This window comes from Protopterus annectens, chromosome 2.part2, assembly GCF_019279795.1.
Source record: "Protopterus annectens isolate FY-2018-M chromosome 2.part2, PAN1.0, whole genome shotgun sequence".
Taxonomy (NCBI): Eukaryota; Metazoa; Chordata; order Ceratodontiformes; family Protopteridae; genus Protopterus; species Protopterus annectens.
The window spans coordinates 974,430,565-974,456,618 of record NC_056730.1 but is presented as its reverse complement, the minus strand read 5'-3'; the positions used below and the strand labels follow the sequence as shown (position 1 = coordinate 974,456,618).

General features: G+C 36.1%; 1 protein-coding gene across 1 annotated transcript in view; it reads left to right on the top strand.

Moving 5' to 3' along the window:
• Positions 1-249: 249 nt before the first annotated feature.
• FER (FER tyrosine kinase) overlaps positions 250-26,054 on the top strand; it is a gene marked incomplete in the record, with an annotated part of 3,568,968 nt that continues 3,543,163 nt past the window's right edge. Inside the window, 1 exon segment of the mRNA XM_044064275.1 lies at positions 250-401.

Below are 26,054 nucleotides of genomic sequence, written 5' to 3'. Positions count from 1 at the left end.
GCCAAACTGCCATTCCGCATTTGTCGATAATATGGCTTATGTGATAAAAGGTTGACAGGTAAAACAGAGCTGGTTTCTGAGAAGGGAGATGAAAGGCAATGCCGATGTTTCAGCACACTACCTAGGATGACAAAATAACCTGGACCTAAATTAATATACCAGACGCACACGCGTAAACAAACAACATCAAAAATCCCATAAAGTTATCCAAACAAGATCCGCAAATATCCCACCAGGAAAACCACGCCTGACGCTCTCGTCAGGAACGCTTTGTCAAAGTTTTTGACAAAAAACGCCGTATGACGTAAACTGCGTCAGGCGTGGTATCACTAGCGGGTCGGGTTTTTACATTAGAGCTGTATCTTGGAATCAAAACTATTTGCATCCTACATATTTAGTTGGTGAGTTATTTTAGTTTTGATTGTTTTGCTAGTTATAATTTTAGTTATCGTTATATTGGCTTATAGTCTTCTGGACCGTGAGCAGTTTTCCTGAATCAGGGTTTTGTTTTGGTTTTGCTGTAGAAGATGTTGATTGGATCTATTCTCTGATGTTACAGCTTTCCTTGGACATACAGTTATTCCCAAATACAGGCCCTTGTAGGAAGATTTTGCAAAGAAAAGCTCTGGCTAGCAGGAATTAGATGTAGTCACAGTGACATTTTATAAATCTTGTCCAAAAAGCGTCAAACAAAAGACTCGGAAAAAGGAAACATCCGCTGTACAACACTGCATTATAATAAACGTGTGTTTAGTTAAGTGTTCTCTGAGGTTTCAAATAGCAGAATTAAACTTTGTGCAGTGGAAGTTGGTTTGCTTCAGTTTTGTTGTGAGTTTAGAAGCTTTTATTTGCAGTTTGCATGTACACAGTCATTTTGAAGTACTGTGTGTAGAAAGATGCTTACCACTGGGACGGATGCTGTTCAGGAAAATGTTTGGTGCTGCCCTGTTTATGTCTGCATTTTAGTGCTGTGGCATGTTTGCATTATAAATGTTTGCAAACATCTGTCAAAATGCTCTTGTAATTATTTTATTTATTTGGCAGATCTACATACTAAGCATTTGCAAAAATGTCATGTTACTATAGTAATCTGGAGGTGTGTAGGGACTGATTCAAATGCAGAGAGAGGTACTTGAACTTGACCAATTATTGTATACAGAGATAGTTTGTTCTATTAGTTATACTTTATTTGCATTCATTCACCAAACTGTCCGCCAGCATATTACAAACTGTACTTTGGCAGATCTAGTAACCACAGTTTTGTCTTTTTTATGCTTTGACTGTTCATTATGTAAAGGGTTAGTAATTAAGATTGATGCGGTAACAGTTCAGGGTCCACAGTTCATTTGCATTATCTTTTTATGTGAGGGTTGTCTCCAGGTGCTTTTATTCACTGTGCCAAAAATGTGCCTGTTATTTTGGCTACACTAAATTGTATATATGTTTTGTATTTGCTCCCTTGATCCTGTGGCCAAGTTATGGATGAAGAGAATTGGAGAAGGACCAATTCACTAACGGAGTTATCAAATAAATGATGTAAGAATTAAAGAAATTGCTTATAGATTATCTACCTGCTGGTAAAACCAATTAGTAGTTAGTATTATTTCATTGTGCTAACAGTCATATGATATATTACATAACAGTTGTACCTAAGATTTGTATACTCAGTTCCTAACTTAAAGATGAATGTTTAGCTTACCTTACTTGTTGTTGGTTAGGGCAGTACCAGCTGCAAAAGCAAACACAGTTGTCTGTGCAATACTTTTTTTTCTTATGGGTTATATTGTTTGCAGAACGAGAGAGACTTTGGAATTATAGTGTCTGCAGAATGATAGAGAATTTGTAAAGTAATGGACGTTAAACCGCTTTGGAGATATTGCAGTGTTCCATAATTTCCATAAAGCCCATGTCGTCTCTTTATTCGGATGGAAGGTGTGAATTGAATTTTGACTTTTAATTAGCTCTGCACATTTACATTTAAAGTTTTTTTGCTGGATCTTTTCAACTTTAGATTGAGAAGTGACGCATGGCTACAATGGACAAATAGTTCAGTCAGTACCAGCTGTGTATCATTTAGGGAACAGTTCATTCTTTGGTTTAACGAATGGCTCTATAAATGAAAAAGAAATAAATAAATTGCTAAGTTTAAGGATCAACTTCACAATGGAATTGCTGATGGATTTTTGCCCTCTTGTGTGCTGGTGCTTTTTGCTCAATCAGAATATTTCTTTCCTGCGTGTTAGATTTAATTGCATATTTTGAATGGTTTGGTGTGTAAACATTTTCAGTTAATTTATTTCTGAAAAGCATCTTTTTTGCTTTTTAAATGTTTTTGTCACATATAAGAGAAATGACATCCATTTTAAAAGGGATCTATATTATCCCTGAAAAATGCTGTTCACTTATTAATTAATTTATTTATTTTACATTTGTTTACCGAGAAAGTCCGACTGGACACAGGTCCATTTTCAGCGGAGGCCCAGGGAGAAAAGCTCCACATTACACTACATTACACGAGAGTAAAAAGAAGTAGAACATACATACTGCGTACACACACATCAGGACGACATGCTGGTGATTAACAAACATACATATAGCATATATACACAACAGGACATCGTGCTAGTGATTAACATTTCTTACAGTAGACAATCAGAGGTACATTTTTTTTCTTTTGCAGTTATACGTTTTGTAAGGTAAATGTATACGGGTTTGGAAGCTTTCAGAGAAGAAACTGTTTATACATAGCTGTACCCTGACAAATTCTCTTGGTATGGATTAGCCTGGTGAGTGGCATGAGCATAGCCAGTTACTTAGTGGGTTTCAGGAGTTTTTTGAATTGACTAAAGGAGGTGGTAGAAGTTATTTGGCTTGGTAGTGTGTTCCAGGTTTTGGCATTGGTGTTGGCAACAAAAGAGGGACTTACCAGCTTCGTTTTTATGAGGTTCTGGTTACTAGATCTTAAGGGTCTAGAGGTTAATGTGGGGTTGAATTAGGTGCTGAAGTGCTGGAGTTATCTCAGGAAGGTAGCGGAGTTTGTGAGCTATAGAGAGTTGATTGAGTAGAAATATATGAGGCAGCTCAAGCCAGTTGAGTTGCTTAAGGGATAGACAGTGGTGGGACCTATATGAGGCTTCAGTAGCAAACTTGGCAATCTTGTTGTAGCAAGATCCATTTTATTTAGATCAGTTTGGCGGAGATTGGTCAAGATGGGAGAGGCATAGAGGAGGGTGGATAGAAGATGAGTCCTTGCGATGGTTACTTTGGTGCGTTTTGTCATAAACTGTTTGTTCCTGTAGAGAAGACCAAGTTTTTTTTTATTAACTTTCTTAATGGTTTGTGCTATGTGGATGTCGATCCTCAGGTTATTGTCTATTTCTACACCTAGCAGTTTAGTGTGTGTGGTTGGACTGATTTGAATGTTTTCTTTGGAGCTAATGGTGAAATTATTATTTAGGGGAGGAGCTCTGCCAGGACTGAAAATAATTTGTTTGTTTGTTTTTTTGGGATTAAGAATAAGTTTGATGTTAGTGAACCAAGTTTCAGCTAGGGTGAAGTTATTTTTTTTGCAATTCACTAAGGGTAGGGCAGCACATATGAGGGTAGTGTCCTCTGCATATTGTACTATTGAGGCATTGGAAGAGGATGAAGAGATCTGATTTGTAAATAGAGAGAACAGCAATGGGCCAAGGATGGATCCTTGAGGGACTCCTATGGTTACTGGTAACAGGGGGGACAATTGGTTCTGCCATAGGACTGCTTGTTGACGGGCAGATAAGTAGCTGTTGAACCATGATATAGAGGAGGGACTTGTATTTAGGGTGGTAAATATATCAAGAAGCAGACTGTGGTTTACCATGTCAAAGGCTTTTGATAGGTCTAAGAATATGGATGAAACAATTAGACCCTTGTTTCTGTGGTGGTGAACTATGTTGGTGAATGATAGTAGTGCTGTCGTGGTGTTATGGGAAGGTCTAAAGCCGTGCTGGGATATGGACAGTAGGTTGTTATTCTGGAGGTACTGTATTAGTTGAGTATGAACAACTCTTTCTAATATTTTAAGATATTATTAAGAATGTTTTAAGCAAAAGTAGATTATGTCCAGCAATGGAGAAATAAGAGCTCAACAAAAATGAGTAAGTAACATTACTGGTGAAGGGATACGTCTGTTGGAAGTATAATTTTGAGCATTGACTATTCTCTCTCTCTCTCTATATATATATATATATATATATATATATATATATATATATATAAAAATATATATATAAAAAATATATATATAATTTATATATGTATATATTTTGTAGTATTTCATTAAAACAAAATACAACATACTGTTATAAACTGTTTGTTGCACTTTGTAACAGTAACAGAGTAACTTTTATAACTCTGTTGGAGTATATTTTTTGTTGAGGTATGATTCCTTGATACAAAGAGATCAAAAGGAAAGTGGTCCTTTTTAGGAAGAAATGTACATCTGTAAACTGTATGTGTTCTTGAAAAACATCTTGTTGCTTATAGAGTTTTCTGTTACAGTGTTTCAGTACAGCAAAGTTGACTGTTTTTTAAGCATTGCATTAAGTTTTGTTTTGCTGATCTTTCCTTAAAGATTCAATGTCAGTGTTGCAGATATGCATTATACCTTATTATTCAAAACTAGCATTGCTTAACATTGTGTAACTAACAGTGCTTCATTGGCCAATTGTAGTGATATTTATTGGCTGACTAGTGAAGAGGCAGGGTTACTGTAGTTTGGAACACAGTTCTAGTTACTAAGGCATTCTTTGTATGACATGACATCCTTGTTCCAAAAAGGTGTTGGAATTTTCTTTGCCAGACCAACCCCATGAATAGGCTGGGAGGGGAGCACTTGATTGGCTAAGTAAAGCATGGCATGTGGGGTGATAGAACCACTTTATGCACTGATGCTGATTATGTGTGTACCACGCATTTAATATTTAACTAAATAAGTTAACCAACCACCCTCAGTGATCCTGACCTATGACATTCTTACTCACAACTCAGATATTTCCTCCCTGTCCTTTCACATAAGTAGTTCAAGACTGCTGTTCTTTAATATGTTGGGATCCATTGGAGAATGGTACTTATATGGTGCCATTTTGAAAGGTATGGTTGAGTTGACGCTATATAGTGGTTTGGTCGATGCTAATGGAATTAAATTGAACAACATTGATTGTGTTGGGAAATGGGGACATAAAAATAAGACAACCGGATTTTTGCTGTTTCAATGTAGTATTTAAAAGTTTACTGTTTTTTGCAATTCCTGAAGATGTGTTATGTGCAAATTTCAGAAGGCTTCTCTTGGTTGTGATGTGTTAGCCATGCAACTAGACATACAGATTCACTTTTTGATGCTTAAGAATATTTTGATTAGTTGTGAAGTAATGCACTAGTTGTAACACACAGACCCATTTACTAATATGTTTTTTTAAGCAGAGTGAACTAATATTTCATCTTGGGGATGACTTTTTTCTATGAGAATTCATTGTTTAGCATTGCTGTTACTGGGTAACTGGATATAACCAAGTTTAGGATTGTCAACCACACCTTTATTGTGGGTACTGTCACAATAATAGCATACGAAAACTAGACTTTGCGGTATAATCTCTTGCATTGTACTTTGCTGTTTACTAGAACGTTTGCTGAGAATATCAGAAAACGTAGCCCAAGTGATGGAAACTAGTAAAGCCAGTTATGAGTAGTTTTATGACATGACAGTGATTCTGTGTGCTGTCACAGTGAGTGGACTGTAGAAAATAAAATGGAATAGTAAAAAAAAAAGTGAGTAATATTTGTTTCAGATTACTTGCATTGAATAGTTGTAAACATCTGGGCATTATGTGGTCACACTATGGTATTTTGGTGGCATTTCTGATTCTTTATCTGCAAACCAGCACTCCACAAAACGTCGTAAACATTGCTGGTCTGACTAGCTTTAGAATTGGCATTGTTAGTAAACTGTGATCCCCCCCCCCAGAAGGTGTGGTATAATTTTATTCTTCCTTGATGTATAAAAATTAAAATAGTAGTATGTCATGTTAAAGATATGTACCTTTGTTTTTATTGGTAATAGCTGATAAATGTCTAAAATCATGGCATCATTCATTCTTGTAAAATCATGGCATCATTTATTCTTGTAGACATAAAATCATTTTTACTGATGAAAATGCATTTATAGGTGAAGTACAATTTTTATTACAGAGCTGTTTGTACTAGTATGTATAGACTCCTCTTTCCATTTCTCTTAAATGCGTATTTGTTTGTTTGACTTGTTCATCCATCTAAGTGCATCAGATTTTGATGTTCTACTTGATATGTCTTGACAGTTTGCTGATATATGAAGCTGTTTGACAGTTTAATTACACAGTTGTCTGAATTAATGTGTAATTAAATCTCCCCAGTTCATGCAGTTTACATCATATAGCAGTTTTTGTCAAAAGTTTGACAATCTCTGATAAGAGGCATCAGCCACAGTTTTCTTGGTGGGGATACTTACAGATCTGTACATGGATCATTTTATGTGGATCGTTTTATGAAGCTACATTTTGATGTGTTTGTGTGCATCTAATATGTCAATTTAATGTCAAGAAGTCATAAATAGAACATTGATGTTTATTCAGTTTTCAGCATTTCCTTGCAAGTAATTTTTATGAACCCATATTAAATTGTCTTACCTGTTAACCTTTCCCCACCTAAAATAAGTAACAGGCAAACACAGACTGTAACAGGCTGTAAACTGAGCCTGAAAAGTAACTTTGGTGCAGTTTTTCTGCTGTACTCCCCAGTAATTTCAGCATTCCTACCTATCCTACTTTCATAGCCAGTCTAGGCGGTTGCCTAGGGCACCGCTCTAGTAGGGGTGCTTTTCCAGTATTTATTTGGTGTAGGTAGACCAGGATGGGGGCACAAGGTTGTGTGGTGGTGGGTGCCGTGGAGCCCTTTTGCCGCTCCTGCCTATTCTCAACCAGAAAGTTGATCATTTCCTCAAAATTTTACTTAAAATGAAGCCTCAAAAAACGTAGAAAAATGTTAGATCCATTACCATGCCATAACAGCACAAGATTCACATGAAATATGTTCATGGTTCCTCAAAACATGCAAGGATTATATTGTTCACTGTGTGTGCGCCATATTTTCACTTCATCCTTTCCCGGACAGTCATACTTTTACCATTGGAAGATGGTCATTGTAATACTAGTTGGAGAAATTTAAACTAACGGACAACCTGTCTTTGAGCTACAGCATGTACGTATTAGTAAACAACTGATTATCTATACAAATATAGCTTCTTGTCAGACTGCCAGCATGGGTTTAGTTGAGACAGAAGCACACAACATCCCTTTCTCTTGCAAATTCTATACTGCTACTGCTTAGGATTTGCTTACTAGTGCTGTTGCTGGCTTTGTAGGCTTTTTGAAGGCTTTTGATACTGTCAGTCAGTCTGCCCTCCTAAACGCTGTACACTGCTACAGCTGGGATATATAAGCAATTTCCCGGTTCAACAACTACCTCTGCTGTAGATGCTATGCAGTCAGGACAGGACCAGCTCTATCCTTAAAACACCCAGTCTGTGCTGGAGTCCTCCAAGTGTCTGTACTGTTATCTTTCTCTCTCTCTCTTTATAAATAATGCCCACGTCCCACAAGATTGAAGTCCATATTAACTCTTAAGCTGCCAGACTACTTTACAGTTAAACCAGTCACTTCTTCTAAATACTGGTGCTGACTGCCGAAAGGTTTGAGTACACTGTAACCATAAGAATAAAACCTATAGATATGGAGGAAAAACAGAACTACGACCCATACTTTTGAATGCTTTATTCAAGAAAATAATAACATCCTAAGGATTTCAGCACTTTCGTTTGTTAAATATCTTGCCCTCCCCCCACCTGTGACTGAACATATCAGTCTGCTTAAGTTGTATATTAATGAAGTTAACACCCTTCAACATATTTCAGAAAAATCAAGATTCCTCACTTCTGCAGATGGAGTAGAGATTTATAAAGAAATTCTTCAGTCTCATTCGAAGATAACCAGTTTCTCCTGTTTTATTTTTCTAAAAAAAGTCTAGCCAACTGACTTGCAAACACTCTGTAACCATATTTTCTGATTCATAATTCTCTGTCTTTCCTATAAACATCATTGTCTCTCCATATCTTAAGCAGAATGTCTTTCAAAACAAGAAAAAAAATTAGCCCCTGATTCCTTACACTGGTATGCAAAATCCTGCACAGCACCTTCACCTTCACCCTATCATCATCAAAAATGATGACAACCTCTAACTCTAACCTGCATTCATTGTCAAACAATGTAGCCGTTTTACATTAACCACCAGCCTCACTTTCTGTATCTAACCAAGCCTTTTCTGTTATTGAACCAAGGTATGAGTTAGCCCACCAGCCAGATATTTGTTACAGCTGTAGTTTTGTGAGTTCAGGTCCAGACTAATACCGAGGAAAGAGTCACATGGTTGCTACCTCTCAAATGTCTGGATTTTTGCCTCATATTTTTGGTTGCTCCTTGTCATCTTTTGGTTTACTGGCAATTGTTGGTAAATCAAAGTCAGAAAATAATGACAGACATTTTAGTTTGATTTCATTCTCTTCAGAAAATTCATGATAATGCAAAATTTATTTATTTTATTTGTTTGACATTTGTTAACTGGGTTAGTCCAGCTGAGCCATTGGTCCGTTTTCAGTGGATACCCGAGGAGAAAAGCTCCAGTAATACAAGCATAAAAAGATAACATAGTAGGCAGTGTACAGAACCCAAGAAAAACAATGCAGCAGTACAACATAGGCAAAAATTACATATACAGTAATCCAGATGAAATGAATAACTGTAATAAAAATGAAATAAATGTGACTAGTTGTTGTTGTTGTTGTTGTCTTTCGGCTTTTCCCGGTTAGGGGTCGCCACAGCGGAACTCTGGTCCGCTAATGATTGGCAGTAGATTTTCACGAATGTCGAGGTGCCAGCTCGATGTCCAACCTTCAGTGAAGGCATGCCCATTTACGCATGTCTTTCGAATGCCCACCCAACCGCGGGGAGGACATGCAGACTCCACACAGAAGGCAGTCCCCGCACTCCGGCCGAGAATCAAACGGGAGAACCTCTTGCTGTGAGGCAACAACGCTACCACTGCACCACCGTGGAATTCCTATGATTAGTACATTTAAGTATTTGCAATACTGACATATCTTTCCAAAGTAGCATAATGTAGTATTGTCTAATGAGCAGATCAGTCATTGAATTATTAGATGTAGACAGGTAGTGAAAAAAAATAGATAGGAAAATGCAGCTTATGGAGTATGGGCAAGGACAGGCTTTTGAGTTCAGAAAGTAGTGCTTGACTTGAGTTTTAAAGCAGCTGGAACTAGTGATACTATGAATGTGAGGTGGTAGCCTATTCTACGTAAGGGACACAGAGTGTTTATAGAGGAGTTTTACCATAAGTTTTGTTGTTTTTATAGATGTCTAGAAGGTGCTGGTTGGAAATACGAAGAGACTGGGTTGGGGTATTAGGGGATAGTAACGTAGAGAGTGATGGGCAGGCTAGCGGTTTGTTGAGTAGGGAGTATGTCTGCTACAGCTAGGCAAGTAGTAAGAGCTGGGGGAATTCTAGCCACTGACACTGTTTTAGGGCAAAGGCAATGAAGGGAATTATAAGGCTGGTTTCTGGTGAATCTGGCTGTGTTATTATAAGCTTGTTCTAGTTTGGAGAGAAGGTTTGACTGCAGGTGAGTTAGGATAAGGGAGGCGTAGAGGAGACATGGAAGGCGATAGGCTTGGGCAAGGGTGGGTTTGGAGTTGGGAGCAAGACATTTCTTATTCCTGTAGAGAAGACCCAGTTGAATATTAGTTTTTTGATACAGTGTTGGATATGGATGTCGAATTTGAGTTGGTCATCGATTTATTGTACCCAATAACTTAAATAAGGCTCAGCTTAGCGAAGAAATAGTAAAGGTGGATTTAAGGTGATGGAGAGTTTTGGGGAGAAATAGTAGGAGTTTAGTTTTTTGGGGGTGAGTATAAGTTGATGCACTGTGAGCCATTTTTCCACAGATGAGAAGGAGTTTTGGGTGATGGAAAGAAGTTTAGAGATGTCAGCACAAGAGATGAGTAGAATCATTGGTGTACTGTATGAGGGAGAAGGTGTTGCAAGAGAAGTGGAAGATGATTGGTGAAGATGTTGAATGGGAGAGGGTTAAGGATTGAGCCTTGAGGGACACCAGTTTGGATAGGTAGGAAAGGGGGGCAAGCAGATTGGCATCTGACAGACTGGAGCCTTTTTGATGGATAACTTGAGAAACAGTGAATAGCAGAGGAGGGGAGGTTAAGGTCAGTAAGCTTAGTAAGTAGCTTGGAATGGGAGACAGTATTGAAAACTTTAGAGAAGTCAAGAAAGAGGCAAGTCATGGGGAGGTTTTTGTCCCTGGCTTCAGCAACGGTGTGAGTGAAGGATAGGAGGGCAATGGAGGTGCTGTGGTGTGGCCTAAAGCCGTGTTGAGTGGGGTCATTCTATCAACTTTCTAAGTTTGTAAGAACAATATGTAGATCATTGTTTCTATTTTTGGGCCTTTGTCCCACCGTTATATATAGCTTTGCCCAGATTTCCAGAGGTATTGCTCTTGCTTTTCATGTTCTACTATCACATGGCCCAGTCTCAATAGCTACCCAGATAGCTTAAGTAATACTCTAACTAAACCTAAACAGGGTTCATAATAGTACTTTATCAAGAGCATTCTGCTTGCTAGCATTTGTTTTCTCTCATCTATATTCTTGTAACTGTAAAAGATTTCTACTGCATTATTGCTGATATATATATGCGAGTAATGGGTACAACAAAACTCGTCAATTAACATTTTCTTGTTAAATTTTAGGTTTGCTGATTGCTAACATGCACACTAACATTGTCTGATTGTTGATTATCCTTGTGTACTACCATATCTGTGCATCCTATTAAAGAAATGCCAGAAGTACCCCATGTGCAAAATGTTAACTCCTGTAGTAGGTAGCACTGTTGCTTAGCAAGGCTGTCACTGTTACCATGTACAGCCTGTTGTATATGTTTGATGGTTCCACAAACTAATTAGTTACAAATGGTGTTTTTGGTTCTTTTCTTAGTCAAAATTATTTTTTTACTTAACTCCTTTTCAGTAAATACTGACCTGAAAATTGGTAATCACAAATATATGCTGTAAACTATATAGTTTGTTATTCACTTATGCAAACTAAACATTGTATGTTGTATTTACAATTTACTTTATAATACTGTTTATGCATTGGTTGTTTCTGAAATGAGTCATTTGCAGTCTGTCCACTTCCTGGGTAAATGAATGAGCAGTAGTTTAATTAGTTAACATTTGAGTTTATATTTCATTTGTCAAATGATGTAGGCTGTATAGAAAGTAGATTCCACATTTCCAAGTTTGTGTTTGCAGAATAAAATGAAAGAAAAAGCCTCCGTGATGATGCAGTGCAGTTGACCTTTGTGTTTGTTACAAATGCCATTGTTTCCCAAAATGAACTATTTATTGCTGCAAAGTTGAAGTCGTTCACCTTTACTTGCTTTTTTGGTGTGAAAGCACGGACAGTGTTGAAGCTATCCTGGAAATAAGCATTGTCTAGCATCTGCCTTAGTGCACTGTTTTGAAGAGGTTGATGTGGTAAAAGCTTTCTTGTTATTCTGAGTTCATTTTTTCAGATGTATTGTTATACTTGGGCATGAGGCAGATTTTGACATTCACACATTGCATTACAACTTATATATTTTTAATATCAGATTAGCAATACACTATTCAGTACTTTACTACTTGTAACGTTTTTTTTATGTTACTTTTTATGTTATCTTTTTCATGTTAATTTCTATGTGATTTTTTGTATTACTTTTTATTAATTTATTTATTTAAATTTAAATTTTATTTTCATATATATACAATATACATAGTGAATATACAAGAACTATATGAGTTTACATTCATTATGTCTATTTATTTTTAAACATTTTATTCCATTCTAATTGAATTAAGTAATACATCTAATTATTAATTAATTAAACAATTGGGTGGATCTGTTTGTATATATAAGGGAAGTAGTAATTAGTTTAGTTATTCTGATGAAGTTCGTCTTGGCGGACGAAACCCGGGTAAATCATTGGATTGTGTTTGCTGCACTGACGTTGTGTTGGTTGTACCTGTTTTTGTACCTGTTTTACAAGAATAAATATCCATTATTGCTGTAAGAACTTGGTGGAAACTCTTCAGCGTGGAATTATTGGTGACAGTAATAACAGTGGACATTTTTATGCAAGGAGGTAACGTGCATTAGCTGTGGTTTACCCTGACCGTGGAACCTCCTGGTCGTTTATTACCAGTTTGTGCTTCATTTTTGTTTTTTTGTGTTATTATGGAAGACGAGGTGGTTCCGGTGGACATCGGAGTAATACTCCAGCAGATTAATGCACAGTTGAGAGAGCATTCGGCTCTAATTCAAAAATTACTGAGCAAAAACAGCCACGATAATACCTCAGCGGTGGATGATCAGGTTACGCCGCATTCTCCAACAGCGGCACCGCAAGGTAAGCATACTAGTGGAGAAATTATTTGTACCACGAATTCTTTAAATTTTAAAACTTGGCGCGGAAATTACTTTTCATTCAACACAATGAACAGTACATTTCAACCACTACAAATGAAACATAATGATGCAATGTGTGAAATGCTTAGAACTTTTGAAATGAAATTATTTAAATTTAAGCGAGTACAATTAGAGAACAGTTACTTACAGAAAAACATAGACTTGCATATGGTTCCCAAAGGATTACGGCTTTGGAAATACCCAAATGGTAGTGAAAATAATGAAAGCATGCTTGATGAGTTACATGAACTATTCAACAACACCGGAATACAAATGATGCAAATTATGATCAAATATAACAACATAAGAATAGATAACATGCTTAAGGAACTGGATATACTTAATCAAAACATCAGTCAAGATTCTACATTTGACAGTCACTATACGAAATACACCACTATCATTAAAGGCATTGATTCCAGTTGTGATATTCTATACAATAAAAAATGCAATAAAATTACAAGAGACATAAAAAGATATGAGATAGGTGAAATCTATCCAAAATCAAAAAATAATCATCGTGACCATGGTAATGACAAGTATGCAGAACGAACACGACAGAGACAGGAAGTATATGACATCACTTCCGACAATGAAGATCCGCAGCAGTATGGCCCCTATGAACATAATACAAACAACGCAGAAGAAGGAGTCAGGCGTTCGGAACGGCTACTTAACCGTGGAACTAAACAAGCAGATGATGAATATAGAAATATGGGGGCCAGACCAAAAAGAGTTTTTTTATCGGCCAACAATGCGAAAGCCGGATCGAAGAGTCGCAAATGAGGAATCCATCCGTACATCGAACCACCGACAATGTGTATACATCTATGGACATGGACATTTTGACTGATGTACAAACCTTGGGACTATATCAACAGCATCAAACACAAGGTTTGTTTAAACACAATAATGAATCCTATGAACATTCTATGGGTCATACAAATGTATTTGATGCAATTTATTTACATGCACAACAAGAATCAAATATTAATGATACTACTGGGGAATATGGTTCACATTCCAGTTATGAAAAACAATATGACAATAAGGTTAATTACATCAATAACTTACCATTTACGGAATGTGATACGGTATTCAGCTCATACCCACAGGAGGGTTTTGTATGTAATAAATGCATAGAAATAGATGGTGTAAGTGGTAATGAAAACAATGTTCACATGCAAACTAACAACAATGTATATGAGCAGAATTTGGTTGTATATGTGGATGATCAAGTATATAAAAATGAAATTGAAAAAATATTACTTACAAATAATCACCAAGGTGAAATACAACTAGAATTAACTAAAACACAACAGGAAGATCAAATTTTATTGAACTTGACTACATATGACTACCCTGACACGACACAATATTCATCTAATGTAATGAATGATCAACTGGTAAACACAGCAGAAACTATGATTAGTAATGGTGGGAATAGTGATAATATAAATTATGAAAATAATGAAATTTTGGGAAATTACGAAAATAATATTCCTATTAATTTCCATATTGATTTAAATGTTGACAATTACCTGGACAATGTTAATCAATGTATATCAACTAAGAATCAAAACACACCAAGCAGTACAGTAAGATGGAAAAAACACACCACGAGAGTAAGGGTCAACTAATAATTTTGAACCAATTGACAGAGAATTTTTAAGCAATCCAAACATAATAACTAACACCCATGGAGATTATAAATTATTTAATTATTCTAAACATGAATTGAACAGCAAACATGCCAACTTATTTTCGCGAGGGTTTAATTTTGTACCCTGTCGCAAGGGAAGATTAGTTGGTTCAATTATTGATTTAAAATTATTTAGTAGAAAATTAAACTTAAAAATATTCTTTGATGGTAATATACAAGACAATAGGAACAATACACGTTCTGATTTGAGTAAACCCAGTGTATTCAACCCACCTATGAATGATAAAATAGCTACATTTGAAAAACGGGCTGAAATGGACATTAGGGAATTTTTCAAACAGTATCGAACATCTATACACAGTAACATGACTGAAAGTGAGGAAGAAACACTGAAATATATATTAAATATCAAAGATATCAGGATAATGAGGCCTGATAAAGGCAGTGGTGTTGTTGTAACTGATAAAGGGGACTATGTTTCTTATATGACTGCTATGTTATTGAGTAAATCTTATTTTGAAATAAGCATAAATGAAATTAATATCGCCCACAAAAGAATTGACAATTTATTGGAAGATATGTTAATGCAGGGTGAAATAACGGAAGATGAATATGAGTATCTAAAAAACGAACTCCTGGTTATTAGTGGAATATTTGGCATACCAAAAATCCACAAAGGTCTTAACAATCTACAATTTAGACCAATAGTGGATGGAAAGAGAAACAAAACATGTTTCATTAGCCAATATCTGGACCATCACTTCAAACAAAGTATGTCCAAATTTCCACATATAACCAGGGATTCTTTGGACTTCCTTAACATGATGAATAAATTTAAGATGAATGATGGGGATATAATGGTAACAATAGATGTATGCAATCTTTTTACATCAATACCACATGATATAGGATTGATCTGGCTAGAAGAACAGCTTTTTGAGTCTAAAATATTTGACCAGACAAAAATTAATACCTTGATTAGCCTTATGGAAATTGTACTTCACAATAATTATTTGTATTATGAAGGGAATTATTACAAACAAACTGATGGAGTTGCAATGGGGGCAGCATGTGCCCCCATGTATGCCAATTTAATAATGACATATTGGGAGTATAATTATATATTCAATAGCCCATTTCAACAACATATTAAAATATACTCCAGGTATTTGGACGATATCTTTATAGTATGGGACAATGATGAAACAGCACTAAAAATATTCCTTGAATATATTAACCATAATGTTCGATTTTTTAAATTTACACACCATATTGGTTATGAAAATATATCATATTTGGATGTGCAACTAACATATGATAAAAACAGAGGACAGCTTAAATCACACATTCATAGAAAATCGACCTTTTCAAATTCTTACCTTCACTATGACAGCTGGCACCCAGACCACCAGAAGAAGGGAGTAGTAAAGGGTCAGATGGTCAGGGCGGCCAGGATGATTAGTGAAGAAGGGGAGTTTAATGAAGAATTGGAGTTTATGGAAAAAATTTTTTAAATAGGGGTTACCCAAAAATCTTATGTGAAACAATCAAACAAGAAGTTAAAACCAAGAGACAGGTAGGAATATACCAAGCCATACTATGTTATGGCTATGATAAAGACATAAGTAAAACAAATAATGAAAATAAAGATCAGATACCCCTATACATTTCTGTATATGATGACTCTTCTTAAACTATAAGGAATATCGTTAAAAGAAATTGGGGCCTATTTATTAATGATCATATGGTGGCACAGATATTTCAAGGACCAATCAAGTTTGTATACAAAAAGGATACATCCCTTAAGGAATATTTTGAGAACAATATGGAAGTACAGAGATACAAAACCCACAGACCAACAGGCAATTTCAAATGTGGAAGATGTACAACATGCAGGTATATCCATGACACAAAGGATAAAATCAAGATTAACCTGTATAATATTAAAATTAAAGGGCACTTTAATTGTCATACCTTAAATGTTATATATGTTGCACTTTGTCAACATTGTAAAGCCTTTTATATAGGTAAGACAAGTAGAAAATTTAGGAGTAGAATAAAAGAACATCTTTTGGACATAAAGTATATGAAAACCACGAATGCCCTAGTCAGACATATTCAATTATACGCTGACCACAGGTTTAAATTTTGTGTCATTGATTACATACCCAATGATGCACAGGGAAGATACACAAAATACGATTTGGATATACAGGAGTTAAGATGGCAGATTCTATTGAATGCCCATAATTGGCCGGGGCTTAATGAATATTGTACAATTAAACCCATTCTCATGAAGAATCATATTAAGGGTAAGCCTTAACATAGCTTAACATATTTTCAAGTTAACCATTTTAAAATAATTTCATCATTAGGGAAGTGGAATATACATAATGTGCATTTTTTGTACACCAAAATATAATAAATTGAGTAATGTATAGGTACCTATGAAAACCCAAAGGAGTGATAAATACAGTGGTACAAGTCATTTAATAAGACATGTATATGTGCCTAATAATGAATAGTGTTTATATAATTAGGGTGGTGCGTTATATAGATATACATGTATATTGAAGAGAAACAACTAAAGACATTCACACATTGCATTACAACTTATATATTTTTAATATCAGATTAGCAATACACTATTCAGTACTTTACTACTTGTAACGTATTTTTTATGTTATCTTTTTCATGTTAATTTCTATGTGATTTTTTGTGTTACTTTTTATTAATTTATTTATTTAAATTTAAATTTTATTTTCATATATATACAATATACATAGTGAATATACAAGAACTATATGAGTTTACATTCATTATGTCTATTTATTTTTAAACATTTTATTCCATTCTAATTGAATTAAGTAATACATCTAATTATTAATTAATTAAACAATTGGGTGGATCTGTTTGTATATATAAGGGAAGTAGTAATTAGTTTAGTTATTCTGATGAAGTTCGTCTTGGTGGACGAAACCCGGGTAAATCATTGGATTGTGTTTGCTGCACTGACGTTGTGTTGGTTGTACCTGTTTTTGTACCTGTTTTACAAGAATAAATATCCATTATTGCTGTAAGAACTTGGTGGAAACTCTTCAGCGTGGAATTATTGGTGACAGTAATAACAGTGGATATTTTTATGCAAGGAGGTAACGTGCATTAGCTGTGGTTTACCCTGACCGTGGAACCTCCTGGTCGTTTATTACCAGATTTTGTCATTCCTTTCTGCAAGTAACAAGTACCAGAATTTTTGTCTGAACAAAGCATGATTTCTGTATTGTAGACTAAATGTATACAGCATTGCTTGTGATGTTTTGGAATTTTCATTCCATGTTTACAGGAAGACATAGGTAGCCTGATTCTCCTGGTGGGTTTTTTATGTAGGTTTTGCTTTTTTGTTTTATGTTGCATTGTAGTTCTAGTTCCTTGCTCAGTGATGTATATTGTCACCACTGAATGTATAGTAGTTGATTTTTGGTGGAGGTTTGCAGACGTAATATTACTTAAAATTGTCCAGTATATTTTGTTTTCTATGATATTCCAGACATGTTTAGTGTTCTTTTACAGAGCCACTTCTAGCAAACCATACAATATCTGATTTCCAAGTGCAGGAAATAATGGCTCCGTAATATGCACTTTGTTTAATGATCATGCAGTAGTGGAATGTCTGCCATGTGCTTTCAATGCCCCAGAAAAAAAGATGGTCACCTTCTGTGACCCCCCCCCCCCCCTCTGATGTTTGTTCGGGATGAAAATAAAATAGCCACTGGCTACAGTGTTCATCTTAGTATTATTTCTACGGCTTGAGTACTCAGACCTACTGACACTACTTAACCACCTTTCATGTGTATCTCTGATGCCTGATTGTGAAGAAGATGAAGGAAGTAATGAGCAGAGATGTATTACAGTTTGGTGCCAGTTATGACTTGGTTTCCTCATATAGCCTTAGTCTGCTAACTAGGGACTCACCACTGTACCTTCCTTGAAAGAATACATTTAAACATAAAGTAATGCCCAACATTTGTAACTTTCATCTTTAGTATTTCTTGCAGGGGTAATGAACGAATGAGATTAATTACAATTAAGCTCTGTTCATCCAAATGTCCCTGGCTCTTCAGATAAGCAGTTGCCATATCTATTCTTTGCATCTCTCTTTAAAACAGTTTCCCCTTAACATTAGTAATTTTTTTTTGCCACAAAAGACTTTATTTGCTTTTAATTTAAAGGTTAGTACCTACCTATGAACCTAACGGTGAATCCATTGTCATCCCATTACAGTAGTTTTCTTCAGCAGTGAAAAAGTACAGAGGTAAACAATACTGAGGTCTTTGCATTGTGTAAAATCCCTAGTGGCATGGCAAAAGATCTTCAGTGAGATACTAAAAACAGAAACAGGGATGTTTAGATTACTCTGGATCCATGAATTGATGTGCCTCCATCTCAGAGGTTTAAACCCAACAAATGCAGTAGCTCTAATTCTCATTGCATTTTGCCATCTGTTACCCATAGTAACTGTTAAATAATCATCATTAAAGTGGCATATTCAGATGGAACAGAATATAAAATAATGTTAGCCTACCATTTCCTATCAAAATGTCTCCTGGAACATGTCCATAACATCAACAAACATGCTGCTCTGAAATGCTGCTGATTAAGAATTACATCCGTCAATTACAACAGACAAAAATCTTCCTCATCAGTCTCAACAAGCAACTCACGGAATTAATCAAGTCCACCAAAGCCAACTTCAAGGCAAAAATAACCTCCCAGGATAAGGATGACCATAAGCATTTTTCAGTTATGTATGTAACCATAAGAGGAATACTGAACAGTGTGCTGAACTAATAGTAAGTGGAACTCCGTGTAGCGACCCAGAGGATATAGCAAATTTGCTGGCTGATTTAATTTTAGCTCTGATTTTACCCCCAGGAAATGCCCTCTAGCATTTCTACCCCAACTATCACTAAGGAACCGGTCCTCATTCTACTCGAAATGTTTTTAGCTTAAAGAAAAAAAAATCAGTAGGTACATATAATATCCCAGGATGTCTCCCTTTTTAATTTCTCCAAGTATTTTGGATTTCTAATTACATGATGGGAGTGAACCCCATTCCTAAGTCAAAGTATGATTAAAGTTCATGAAATTTAGTATTGTTTCAATCTTTGCTAGACAAAAGATCTCTTTGCAGCACCTGCAGTGTGCCCGGTAATGACTTCTTCTGCAGTTCATATGGAGTTACACAAATTGGTAATGTATCTCTATGATTGTAATCTCTCTTTTGTAAGATCTATTACTCATACTGTTACTGGAACTGTTTGGGTGTCCTTCTTCCACACTGCCCTAGTTTCTGCCTGCAAATCCTGGTATTTATGACTGACTTTGTGTCTGTCTGTACGTAAAGACACTGTAGTCACTGGGTGTAGCAATTTCAGTTTTGTCTTCTCTTCATTGATTACTGTATCTGGTTTCTCGCATCTGTTTTTTTTTTTTTTGAACTGTTGGCAAGGGGTGATCCTATGTGATATAAACTTCATAAATTCCTATAATGCTTTGTGGCTTATGTTTCCATTGTGTTTCAACTACTTCAGTATTATAATGATTGCACAATCCCCAATGCAGTAGTCTTGCCACATTATTATGCCTTTCAGTATACAGTCCTGCCATTGGTATATCACATCCAACAACAAGATGTGTGACCGTTTCCAATTCTGTTTTACAAAACCTACATTTGGTTATTTCTCCCACATGTTCAGTGGACCTTTTAAACCAACGTGTACGTAGTCCGCTGTCTTGGACTGCCAATATTAACATTTTGTCTTTTGGTTTAAATTCATCTCTCCTTAACCATTCCTGTGTTAGATTTTGATCAACTTGATCAACATGATGGTTGTTGCAAGAGTTTTGTATACTTGCAATTGTATTTATGCATTTTCCACATTTCTTGCCTTCTCATCTAATCCTTCACCTTATATTCATTGTTTTGCTTTTTTGCCACATTCAGTTGCTGACTGATTTTTATCTACTTCTGGTTTGATTTCCATTCCCACTCTGCTAAACTAAGCAGGGAAGTCGTCTTAGACTTATTTTCCTCATGTTTTAAAACCTTCACTACATTTGGATCTTCTGAGGTCAGCAGATGTTTCCATGATTGCAGATCTGTACGTGTAGTCACTTTTGAGGAGGCCCGTACCTCCTTCAGAACAGGGAATATATATCTTGGTATACACTGATTTTTGTAGATCATTTGATGAGCATGAAGCATCCTTCTTGTTTTTCTGTCCAACCGATCCAACACCCTTTGGGGCCAGTCAGTTACTGCAAAATTGTAAGTTAGGACAGGAAGAGCAATTTGGTTTATAGCTTAGATACTTTGTTCCTAGATGTCAGCGCTGTTTTCAGTATTAATTTTAGTCTTCTAAAATATTCCTTACTAAGTTTTATTTGCATTTGTTCATGTTTTATTGTTGATCCTTCATCAATTTCCAAATATTTATACACTCCCTCTTGCTCAGTTTTTTTTATATCACATTCCTGTCCCAAACTGATGTTTCTTGGTGTTACAGCTTTCCTGATTTAAAGGTTACTTTTGCACATTTATCAAGACCAAATGATATTCTTGTATCATCTGAAACAAATTTGACCAATTGCAGTTGCGCTTTTAGTTCTTCAAATGATGAACTTTACAATATTAAATCATCTACTAAAAGAAATTGAGAAGTCTTTACATTTTGCAGTTTTCTGGCAGCCAAGTTGTAGCCATGACCTAATCTGTTAAGTAGACAGCTTAATGGGTTAAGGGGAATACAAAAGAGCAGTGGTGACAGAGCATTACCCTGGAATACCCCTTTTGAAATTTTATCCCTGGAATAATAATTTGTCCTTTATCATGGCTTAACTGCAAAGTGGTTTGCCACTGTTTCATGGTCGCTGTAATGCAATCGATCAGTGTAGAGTGTATTGTATACATTTTTAAGCACTCTCTTTATCCATGAATGTGGGATACTATGCTTTTCTGTAGTTTGTCCATGCCATACTTAGATTCTTCCCCTTTTAACAATCCTCCATCTTGACTATTAAACAACAAATGATCCTTTGATCCATATGGGTTTCTTTTGTTACCCTTTTGTTTGATTCCTATGATTTAGTTTTCTTCTAAAATGACTATAAACTCTATCAGCATCATTTCCAGTGTATAGTTTATACATCATTGGAAGGCAAGTTATTGGCCTGTAGTTTTTAGGATAGCTTGTAGGTTCACTCTTGTTTTTCCTGCTGCTGTCTAGGCTGGTGTCTTTTCGGGGTGCTCATATAAATAGTTCTTACTCATGTCTAAATCTTCGCGTAAACATGTTAATGCTTTTAGCTAGAAGTTGGGTACTGCATCTGGTCCTGGGGTTTTCCAATTAGGAGCTCTTCTTAACTTTGTTTCAGTCTCTCTGGCTGTTACTTCATCCCATTTCATATCCTGTGTGTTAGAAATTCTTATTCTTTTTTTTTTTTTTACTTATTCAATCCACTTACCATCTTTGTTATGTTCCACAGGATATTTCATAGGTATTTCTCCAAGTAAGATCAGCTGGAAGAGAGTTCCAAGTTTTGCCAACAGAGTTAGCAAACGGAGAGTCCCCAGCAGAGTGAATGATTTTGGATGTTTGAACCAGTAGTTTATTAGAAGAGTGAAGTGACCTCAGGTTGCTGTAAGGGTTGATAATATGCCTGCACTTAAAAATGTCATCAGGGTGGTAGAGAACTTTATGGGCAATTTATAAACTGGTTGTACTGAAGTAGCCTAGGCCAGTCTAGCCTCCCCAGAAGATTTACGTTGTGACAGTGATGGGTCCTGTAGGCCGTGCCTGTTGCAAGTCTAGCAATATGGTTATAACAGCTGGAGAGTTTGCCAAGAGCGGATTTGTTCAAATTAATGAGTAGAGGGGAGGCATAGAGAAGAGTGGAGAGTAGATGGGAATGAGGAATTGCAGTCCTAGCAAATGGAATAAGGAAAGGTTTGATCTTATAGAGGGAGACAAGTTTTTTGTTAATGGTTTTGATAGTTTGACATGGATATCAAATTTGAGGGTGTTGTCCATTGTGAAGCCTAAGAGTTTGGTTTGCACATCTGGGTTGATAATGGTACCTTTATTAGATTTTATGGTTAAGAGTAGTGAGGAAGACTTACAAGCGGGGGAGAAAAGAAGCAACTTTATTTTGTTAGGGTTTAATATCAGCTGATGGTTAGAGAGCCAGTTTTCAACAATATTGAAAATATTCTGGGTTAATGTCATTAGATCTGTTGGGGAGGTGGCTGAACAAATCAAGGTGGAGTCATCCGCATATTGGATACAGGTACCATTTGGGATGACAGTGGGAAGGTCATTAATAAAGAGAGAGAAAAGAAGGTGTCCTAGTATGGAGCCCTGGGGGGCACCTAGGGTGACGGGTAGATGGGTTTGTATCTATTTCTTCTTTTTTGGTTGGGGTTTCAATTCTTTTTGCCTCGTTTCCCAGTTCTGTATAAAACATTTTTGGGTCATCAATAAAATGCTTATTTTGTACTTTTTTGTTTATATTTATCTGCGTATTAAAATGCTTATTTTGTTCTTTTTTGTTTATATTTATCTGCGTATTTCCTAGGCTTTTCTGTCTGTGTTGATATTTTTAGTTTATTATTTGTGATCCTACATGATGGAGCCTGATCTTTTCTTGTACTTTGCATTACTTTTATCATGTCTTTCTTTTTGAGTATTTTTGTTGATCTTTTCCCTCTTCTATACTCTTCTATCAGTGACACTTGTCTTAATTGCTTTATAGTTTTGCCTATATGATACTTCCATGATGGCATTTGATTTCTCCCCTTCCTTTCCTTACTACCCTGTGTTTTTGTGTAAGACTTTATCTGTTATCAACATAGCTGCACAGTAATAAATCCTATTTACTTCTGTTATGTTGCATGAATCTCTATGAATGACCCTAATTACTGTGCTCATTTGTTTTATCAAACTTCTATTTGTTTTTTATTGACTTTCTGTAGTGTATTTCTTTCATTGATCTTGATGTGTTTTTCCATTTCTATTAAATCAAGCACCTTTTCTCTTAGGTCATTTTCTTCTAAGCTGAGGGTACATTCTTTGTTCTCTACTTCCTGTGGGCATTCTGTAGAAAGTTCCAGAGCATCTTCCTGTGCCACATCCTCTTCAGTTTCACCCTGTGTCATCTGTTGTTGTTTCATATAGGAACTCACTGTCCTATCACTCCACAACTTTGACTTTGTCAGAGTTGCCACAATTTTCTGTTCCTTCCCTTGCTGTGCAATTCCAACTAAATGTTTGTACTGGTTTCCTGTGGAAGGCTCCAAAGTATCTTCATATGGCAACTGATCAGATGTTTCCCACTCCACTGGTTTCTCCTTAATTTGGGAATCCATTGCTCTCTCCTGCTGTGATGTCAGAATTAGATTTTTCTACACTAAATCCTTCACTTCACAGGTAATCCATAACCTCAGTTTCTATTTGTTTTATGTCTCTAACATAAGAAGGTTGAACTTCTTGAAATCTGTACAAGCTCCAGCACGTTTAGCCAAAGCAGCATTAGTGTCCTCCTTTTTGATGGGTAAAACATACTAGTAAATCCTTTTGCTGAGTTTCCTCTTGTTTTTTCCAATGTAGTAACTTCAATGTGCCACGTATACCAGTCCACATGAATTGCAGTTGAACCTTCCTCTAAAAACAATTGTTCTATTTACTGCCAGGTTGTAAATATTGGGACAGTTGTAATGGCAATGTTTGTATTTACCTCACCTAAAAGTTGCAGTGGAGGTTTTTGGGGTTGAAGTACATTTCTTTGATGTTTCTCCCATGCTTCTAATGTTCAGGGATTTTTTTTTTTTTTTTGTATGTGAACAATGGTTTGTTTTTCGCCAACAATTTCTGATAATTCTCTATTCCCATAGGTAATTTTCCAGTTGTTCCCATAGATAATTTTCCAGTTGTTAATAATGTGTTTAATAACAGACATGTCCGTGGTAATGGGTAAAGGGAAAGCATTATGGTATTCGCCAGTTGGTATTTGAGCAAGAGTGACCTTGTTGACCATTTTTTCAATAGTAGATGATGATGTCTGTAGAATGAGTTTTGCCTTGTACTGCCGAAGTGTCGTTACCTCCTGTGCAGTGTTGGCTAATTAACCGAGGGGATAGGCTATCTGAAGGAATAGATTTTTAAGCATCTTCACTTCATCTGCAATGGTGTCATCGTTGCTGGTGTGTCTGCTTAACCTGATGTATTGTCCCTTGATTACCTTTCTTCATGTGGTGTGGGCGTAAGCTTTTGTAATACAAGTAGTTGTTGAAAAAGATGTCCTTTGTAAATATTTTGCTCTGAAGAACTCTGCTTCTTCCTTCTCTGTTCAAAGTGATGATAAGATAATCATTTTTTTTTAACCAAACAGCAGATGGTAAATTTTACAAAAACGGTGGTGGTGTTTAAATATTCCAAGAAGGAAAGAAAGTCGTCTTTGGTCCCCTCCCAGATTAAAAGCAAATAATCAATGTAACATCTGTAAAACATGACATTCGAATATGAAGGATGAATTTTGATGTGATTTTGTTCCCAGAGGACCGTCACAATGTTGGCTTCTGTTGCCACCCCTGACTTGTGTTTTGTAAAATTTATTGTTAAACTGGAAACAATTTTTACTAAGTCCAACAGTGTGCAGCTTGTGTTAATCACAATGTTGTTCATATTAGTAAAGCTGCTGAGATACTCCCTCACAAATTCAATGCCGGTAGTTTGATTTACTACAAGTGTAAAGAGACACCAACATCTCTGGAAATGAACATACTACCACTGTCTGTTTCCGATGTTACTGAGCAGTTCTAACAGATGCCACAAGTCTTTAAGGTGCAATTCTGACTGCTAAACCAGTGGATTAAGTACATGGTCAAGATAAAAGGATATTGGCAGCAACACAGTATTAGTTTAAGGGTGTGCACACTTGTGCAATCAGCATATTGTATGTTTTTTTTAATATTTTTTTTCCCTAACAGATTTGTTTTTCCAATTGAATTGTACAGGTTATATGTCACATTAAAGGTGGGAAAAGTTTTTAAATGATTAATTTGGTCTCATTTTTTTATATCACAAAAACCTGGCAGTTTAACAGGGGTGTGTAAACTTTTTATATCCACTGCATGTAGTAGGCACAGCAGCTGTTACATTTAGTGTTCAGACATTGGACAGCACACTATATTGAGAGTCTGCAGAGTGTTCTTAATGTTGTAGATAGTACCTTTTCCCATGTTTACAAATAACCTTTTCAGCATATTCACTGGTGTGTCCACGTAGTGGTCAATGTCTGCTGTCTTTTCTGCCAGAAATGTGTACATTGCTGCCCCAGTGCTGTTCAAAGAGTAGTTGACTGTATAATGCAGTCTCCCATTTGTTCAGTAATTTCAGTGTCTTCTTGATCATCTCCATCTCCCAACACCAGACTCTGGGGCTCAAATCCAAGTTATTTCTGATTCTTCCAGTCCACTCCTGTGGTTTGTTTTTGTCTCTCAAGGATTTTCCTTTGGAGTGGTGGAAAATGTTACACAGCTAAAGTCTCTCTGAGCTTTATTGTTAGATGAATGAGAAGCAGAGTCCCTTCCTGCATGCTGGCTCACTTTTTGTTGGATAAACTTTTTTTTCTCCTTAACCTGTTCTGCATCCCATGTCTTTGATCCTACAGAA